Source organism: Diadema antillarum, unplaced genomic scaffold (genome assembly GCF_040938485.1).
Source record: "Diadema antillarum isolate AM-2024a unplaced genomic scaffold, OU_Dant_1.0 seq00000720_RagTag, whole genome shotgun sequence".
In the NCBI taxonomy this organism is placed as follows: Eukaryota; Metazoa; Echinodermata; class Echinoidea; order Diadematoida; family Diadematidae; genus Diadema; species Diadema antillarum.
Window position 1 is genome coordinate 1,557,435 of NW_027271624.1, and position 7,911 is coordinate 1,565,345.

A 7,911-nucleotide genomic window follows, 5' to 3' on the forward strand; every position below is an offset into this window, starting at 1 on the left:
CCACGTATCTATCCTTTAAACTTCTCATTGTTTGGTACATTTTTCTTTCCTTTCAACTTCTTTCTTCGGCTCTTTTTCCATTACTACTCCTTTCCTCTCCTCTCCTTTCCCGTTAAAGTTCGTTTACTAGTTTGTCTTTGTCTTTTTCGAAATAATTTCCAAGTCACCGTCGAGTTCACTACGTCATAATGGATCCCATATACAATCATTAAATGATGACATATCCCCAGTGGAGAGAAAGCGCAGGTGTTCCATTCGGCTCTTATACCACAGCTATCGCAGAGGGTTGATTTTAGTAAAAAGAAATACTTCATCCATAACAGTAACCATTATAACACAGATGACTGCTTATTTGCTGTTTTTCTTCTTTGTGACTGTTTTTCGACATGATTATAATCATACGTGTTATTTGTCAATGGTTCATGATTTATTATTATTTTTTCATCACGGCAACCTCGAAAATCATCTTTGTGTACAAGTGAATTTCACTACAGACGTCGGGATAAAGTATGGCGCAGCAAATTCAAAGTCGAGGCCGCTTCAAGCAGTCCTACAGCATACAGACATGAATTTCCTCCGTATTTGAGTTCCAGCGAACCAACAGCCGCATTGCCTGCTCCAAACCTTCTCTTCAGCAGATGTAGACACACTGATCGGACTGGTACGTAAAGAGCCTACAATACTATAATTAGTCTGTTAAAAACAACTGAAAATACGGACTCCTTAATTTCACCCATTTTCGCTCGAAAACGAGTTGCGCTTATCCTCGACACCCTGGGTGCTAGGGGCAGCGCTGTTCACACTTCCACTTGACTCCGAACTGTGCAGAAAGAAAAAGAAACCGCAATGAAAAATAAAAGGATAGGAAACACGGGAACACACAGATATTTTACTTGAATTTCAGAAAGCTTGCTCTCTGCATACACGAATGATAAGATTTAGTGCATGCAAAACTGAATACAACCAATTGGAGAAATGTGTCAAAGTGCATGTGAATTTAGTTTAGTTTTTGTTGTTGGCTTATAATTGGGCAAATATCTTTTATGAATTTTGATTCACAAGGAGTACATTCAGTCTTTCAGGAATTCTCCCAGTAAGCTCAATAATTATGAAAGAGCCGAATGCATGGTTTACTGGTATTAAACATCTTTGGTCATTCGAGTAAATATCTCTTTTTAAAATTTCGTCGTTTATGTACATGTATTGTTTTTTTTCTTTTTATGTACATGTATTGGTTTTTTTATTACCTTTTAGGTTTGACGGTGCTCAAAGGTTGTATATCCGAGTCCGCTGTGGAGAAGAAAGTCACCATCGATGACGGTTGTTCGGTGATCTCAACGCGGAAGGACCCGTCTGCTGAATTTGTGCTTCTTTCCAGATCCATGGTGACCCGGTAGTAGTTTCCCAGTCCCGACCCGCCGCGCGGACCACCGCAGCGAGATCGCACAGACGACCCTTGCGCGTTGGAAATGTTGCATCCGTTCTGTGTGCGCGCACCCTTGCCGCCACCCCCGCGCATCCTCACGAAGACGAATGCCGTGATGGCAGCCACGAGGACCCCGCTGAGTATGGTGACGAGCCCTGCAATGAGCACGAAAATCTTGCTGATGATGGCGCCCGTCGTGAGGAGGATCACGCCCACCAGTACGATGGGGGGACTGAGTATGAGGAGGGTCACTACGATGGTGCTTCCGGCGACCTCGTAAAGTTCATGCGTGTCCGCGCTGACGCACCGATGCACACTAGAATGTCGCTCGCCCTTGTTGGCTCCGCTGGACTGCTGACGAGAGGCCCTCCTGGTAGCGACCACTCCCTTTGAAGGTTCGCTTTCCTGGGGCCCGGGGTGGTCATCATTGGTAGGCATCTCGATGGGATTAGGCTTTTGTTTGTTTGTTTGTTTAATGTTGAAAAAAACAAACCTTTGTTTTGGTTATACTCTGCAACTCCGGATCTCGAAACAATCGAAGAAACGATATTCTAACTTTTAGGATCACATCACTGCGCTATCGTCTGTAAGAATGGAAAGATATTTGTTATCAATGGATGCAGGTCTGGTCATGATTACTTACCAACTCTAAATCAAACTTTAGGAGTTCTTTTTTTCAACATCTCCAGCAACACTTCTATAGCACAACTCGTATCAAACGGGCATCACTGACACCCGATTGAAGATTTCCTTCTTGACTAGTTAGTCATCGATTAGAAGTTTCGAAGACGATGAAACTGCTTAACTGGCAACGATGAATCCGAGGGACATAAATATTCCCGCTCTTCCCTATCGGAACACGACGTTGAGTTCACGAAGTGTGCATGCTGCTACCAAAACGTGCACGACGCCCTCTGTGTTTCGCGATGACAGGGTTGCGGAAACTGATGGAGAAAGTCACTGATAATCCAGGATGATGAAGTTGCATGGACTGCGTAGGTAGGAAAACGCCTTTCAATTCGTTCTCCATCCACACACGTGCGTCAAGTGAAAGATAATCTTGGTTGTCGAATCTCGTATTTCGCTTTTTGTTTCAGATACCGCGACAGCTGGAACAGAAAATGTGAAATATCGGTGAACGTATATGGTAACAATAATATTGTGCAAGTTCATAAAAGTTTGATCGATGAAACAAAACGTGCGAAAACGTGCAATTACACATCATAGCCGCGCATAGAGTGAGTCGATCGTAAGAGTTATTTTATACCAAAGTTTTTAGGGATGAGTTTCCAGTCAAAGCATACCTTTGATGAATTTTCACTCAATTCGGCAAAACCACCTCTGACGATCTCCTCATTATGCTTCACAAATATCTGCAGTTTATGAAATATATTCTGTTTCTTTACTTTCTGTTTTAACCAGTAAAAATTTGATACATCAATTAAAAAAAAATGTTGTCTTCTAATGTTTATTAGAATTAGCGTATGGGACAAGTCATTTTTCCAGAGTTTATCTGGGTTGACCTTTAACCTTTCAGCTGACGTGTTCTGCCAGATTTTGCAACAAACATACGACATCTGCAACACAGATGCTGCTATTCTCCTGTACAAAATAAGTCACTTTGAATATCTTACATCTCGCACATTATTAATCGATGAAAGAACACTGAATGAATTACTACTGCAGACTGAAATAACTATAGAAGTATAGTGCAAGCCTGACCAATTTTTATAGTTTCCGAGAGCGCAGCTACAAATAAAAAAATGCTTTGTCACGGAGACCTCTCATAGTCTCTCTTTTTTAATTTCATATCCAATATCAGGTGTATTTTCATCTTCAATATCAATTTGATATCTACATTTTGTCTTCAGACTTGAAGAACAAAGGAAAAGCACACATTTAGGTTACTCCACTGTGATTGAATTAGCTATAAGTGCGTTGGAGTGGAAATAAAGCGTTTCATTTTGGCTGACATCACTTTCTTCGTGACGATCTGAAATTGCATTTGCAAAGAAGGACACGTCAAGATCGCGGTATGGTAATTGTGCATTGGATGTAAGAAGGGGGTGAATTTATTGTGCAAAGGCAGGCACGTTCTTTCCTCGATCTACGTCACTAGATCACCATAACAGTATCGACTTAGCCAAAGCAGGTTTGCAAACCTGCTCGCGTTGTTGGCGTTATTTTCTGGGAAACAGAAATGCCCCAAGGTATGCAAGTATGACGAGCGACATTGGAACATGGTTATATGTTCTTTTATTCAAACTCGAGTGTAGGCCGTTCAGGCCACTGTGTATGAGTCACCTCACCAGGGACACCATACTTTCTTCCTGGAAGGAAAAGTACAGTCTCGTACCCGCCTTTATGTTGGAATAATTTGAAATGGCTGCAAAACGAGGGGGAGGGGGCTACTGGAAAGAACATAGTGTTCCATAGTGTGAGAAACACAGTGTGAACGCATTGTGAACACAGTGTGAAATCTCTTCACACTGTTAAATTCGAGTGCTTTAACAGTGTGAACACAATGTGAGTCATCAATTCACAGTATGAAACAAAGCATTCACTATGTGAACACTCTGTGAGAACCACAACACAGTGTGGAATCATCCTCACACTGTTAAATTCGAGCGTTTTCACATATCTCACATGTGAACACACTGTGGGACACTGTGTTCTTTCCTAGGGGGGGGGGGAGGGGGGAGTGGTGACTGGGGACAGCCCATCCCCAACTCTCTGTCGGTCTTAGTGAAGGGGGAGGGGGAAGTAAGATCACAACAAAACTGTGAGTTCTGCGGGGGATGAGATGACGGGTACCATTGACCAGTGATTCCCCATCGATCCGCAGCCTCCTCCCCCCATGAACACACACACACACACAAACAAACAAAAACAACGTTCTGCGGCCCCTGCATTGTATCCTCATCTTACCATGAATTAGCGCTCTCTCACTCAGCCAGCTTGTTTTCATGCTTAGAAAATGCAACACAAAACGAAATCAAAGGGCTTTATGGTGACACCACTTTCGTTACCATGGTTACCAGAGTTGTGCGGTATTCAAGCTACGACCGACTCTTCCATTGATGAATACGAATAATTTCATTCAGGTTAGTTGGAACGACGTGACCTTGATGTTTGCCGCTGTATGTAAATAGATGAAATTGAAAGCAATGTGTTTTTTTTTCTCTCCTATTTTCTGTCTCCATCTCATTTTCTCCTCTTTCCTGGTCTTGTTCTATACTATCCTTCAAACAGTCAGATTAAATTTGCGTTTATATCATCGCATGCTGCGCTCTCACTGCTGATATTATACAAGTTGCGATGTGACAATAGTAAAACTACGTGAGAAAATATGAAGGAAATTAAACAGTCTCTCTTTCTTGGACATTTCTTAACTTAGATTCCCTAGGATTCGCGTGTGTTAAGCGTGCCAAGAGGAGGAAAAATATTCCGGGAAATCGTCATCACAAGTCTAGAGTTTGACTCGGATCCAAGTTCAGGACGATTATAAAGGCAGAGAAAGAGAGGGAGAGAAGGAGAGACAGACCGACAGACATACAAAGAGACGGCGAAAGAGAAGGAGATGGAAATAGAAAACGGAAGAAAGACACCCCTCCCCCTTCCCCAAAACTTGCATGAGCTCAGTCGGCCGCGTTCGAATTTATCTTACTTTACCACTTTATTTACTGACTTCTTTAAGTGCGCATGTAGATAGCTTATCGCACTCATACGCCGCGCGGTTCAGAGCAAAACTCGAGAAGAAAACCATAGAAATAAAGACACAAACCAAAACAAAACCAGCCACTACATACCCGCACCCTTCAATACTTGAAACGTTTTGATAGTTATTGTGCAAGCCTGCGCTTCTATATTTGGTACGGCCGTCAAAAATCAACTGGGCTCGTTTTCAGTGATTGATCGCCAGACGGGAATGAGAAGAAGAAACTCTCCGCGGTCAATGACGGTGTCTACCGCACTGATTACGCGCCACCATCTATTACGTACCTCGCCCAAAACAGTTTCTATATTCAGCACTCTTCCCTTCCTTGTGTGTGTGTGTGTGTGCGTGTGCGTTGTACCTGCTGTTGTAACGATCGCTCTCTGAGCTTTGATCATTTCGGCTTATGGTTCAAATTTAACGCAAAATTAGAAGAGGAAACCTTCAATTTTTGTCTCATCGAAATAATGCTTCTGCTTGTAAAGGCATCCAGTTCCCACAGACTTGACGTCGACAGCAGTGTGGTCTGGATGTCGAAATGTTGCCCACTGTTCAGAAGTCACTATGTGGCAACCACAGTGGCATGCTATGATCTATGCGTTATTTCGTACTTTCAGTGCACGTGTTAAATTAAAAAAAAAAGAACACTTACACATGTGTTTCAATGTTCAACTTTGATTCATTTTCCTTACTTTTAGTATTATTGTTATTATTTTTGTTGTTATTACTATTATCATGTATTTTCAATCAGGATGCTTGAGTTTTAAGTTGTTTCTGTTTCTTACTAATTTAACAAATAATATAATTAACACTTTATTTTGTATCAGGATCAGATAGGAAAGATTTTATTCTTTTGCTTCATTGACTGGATAAGTCCGTGGGGATTATTTTGGTGCGGAAATAATGATTACCATATCATCATCAAGCCGGCAACTCTGAATTACAATGCAGACTTTATAATAGGGAAACAGACATGGATATGATATACAAATCAGGGGAAATTCTATCACTTACTTGACAGGACATAGATTCTAGTTTGCTAAAACCTGTTGCCGATCTAAAGATCGGTCATAAAGCTAGCGACTTACGAGGTTTTGATAATTCTGTAACCGACACATTGTCATATTAAAACAAAAAACAATAGAAAATTGTGACATATCTTATGAAGCACAAACAATGACAAGTAAAGATTTTCCTAATGCCAGATTGTATCGATTTATTTGTATGGTCATTCACCCTGTGTATATATCACCTTTTATTATATTAAATGGACACAAAGATACACACAATCAATTTAAAGCCATACTATTCATGTTGTTCTTCCGCAAGACGAAAACGTTTGATTTCTGCAAATTTAACGGTTATCATAAATTATTAGAAATCGTAAATGTATCTCATAAGTGATCATCACTAGCCTCGTCATGTTTCGTGATATCGCACAAATGAGAGTAATAATGGTATTCAGGGCTTGTCTGCTATTGCATATACACGATATTTTTTGCCTTGTACAGTTTGATGAAATGTCTTAACTCAGTTTTCGTTCCACTGACTGTTTCTACTTTATTTTTGCTTTGTAAGAAATATTTACTATGACTTCAAATAACTGTACAAAAGTTATGTAAATATTTTTCTGTTTCATCGGCTTTTTATAGTACTCAGTTCATATATAATTGATTTCAATGGATTCCTATATTTTGTAGAGAACGTATAATTGGGGGAAAATTGGGATCGAATCAATCAAGTGGTTTCACTCCTCAGATTTTGTGGCGACATGATATTGTACGAGTTGGTTCTAAGAAATTCGATTTGCAAATCAAACTTGTTTCAGCCTAAGGGACATCCAGTCGATATGATGCAAAACAAAGATTAGTTACGCGTTCTGGCTTTTTTTTCACTTTTACTCTTACGTCATCTAAATGCAGGGACTAAAAAAGGGACAAAATGTGAACAAGCCCCAAGAAATGAAAATCACTTAGTTCTTGACGTCAAGACTCAATTTCACCTTGTGCCCGGAGAACACACAGATAATTCCGTAGTTCGAAATTTTATCGTCGTCAGAGACAAGGAGTTAAAAAATCTTTTAATCGTTGCTATATTGGTCAAATAACATTTCCACTCTTTTTTCTACTGCCTTCTCTAAACTTGAAAAAAGTGATTCCTTTCTTTTTTTTATTGTTGAGTGTATATACACATTGGTGACAATGATAGAGCATTATTTATATGTGTAAAGGAAACGGATGCTTAATGACTTCTTACGCCACTGCAAAAAGGCACGATAGTTTACTAGTTTACTCTATGGTTACAGTTCGTATATTATTTTCCGAAGGTTCGTTAATACGCACATTCTATTCATTTTTGGATTAACGAACCTTAATTCATTTTCGAATTAAAGAACCTTCGGAATAATGGACCTTTGGAATGTCGCCACAATTTAATGTTCGGATAAACGAACCCTATTTCATTTTTGAATTCCCGAACATTTAATGCGATTTAGGGAATTAATGTGTTTTGGAATAACGAACCTTAGGAATAACGAATATCACAGATACTGCAGTATGCTGACGTCCATGTTTTCTGCTTTTCAGAGAATACAAATCGATACAGGTGGGCGTCGAATATTCACTTAAGGGGCAGTTCACAACCAAACATAAATAATAAGGATATGGTGAATGTAGAACAATACCAGTCACACATTTCAGCGAAGTTTGAGAAAAATAAGAAAAAAAAAAACAACAACATGTGAAAGCTACCAATTTTTAATTCAATTCAA

At 40.0% G+C, this 7,911-nt stretch overlaps 1 pseudogene; it reads right to left on the bottom strand.

Annotated features, from left to right (window-relative positions):
* Nucleotides 1-729: 729 nt before the first annotated feature.
* Nucleotides 730-3,747, bottom strand: LOC139738081 (uncharacterized; annotated as a pseudogene).
* Between the last annotated feature and the right edge of the window lie 4,164 nt (nt 3,748-7,911).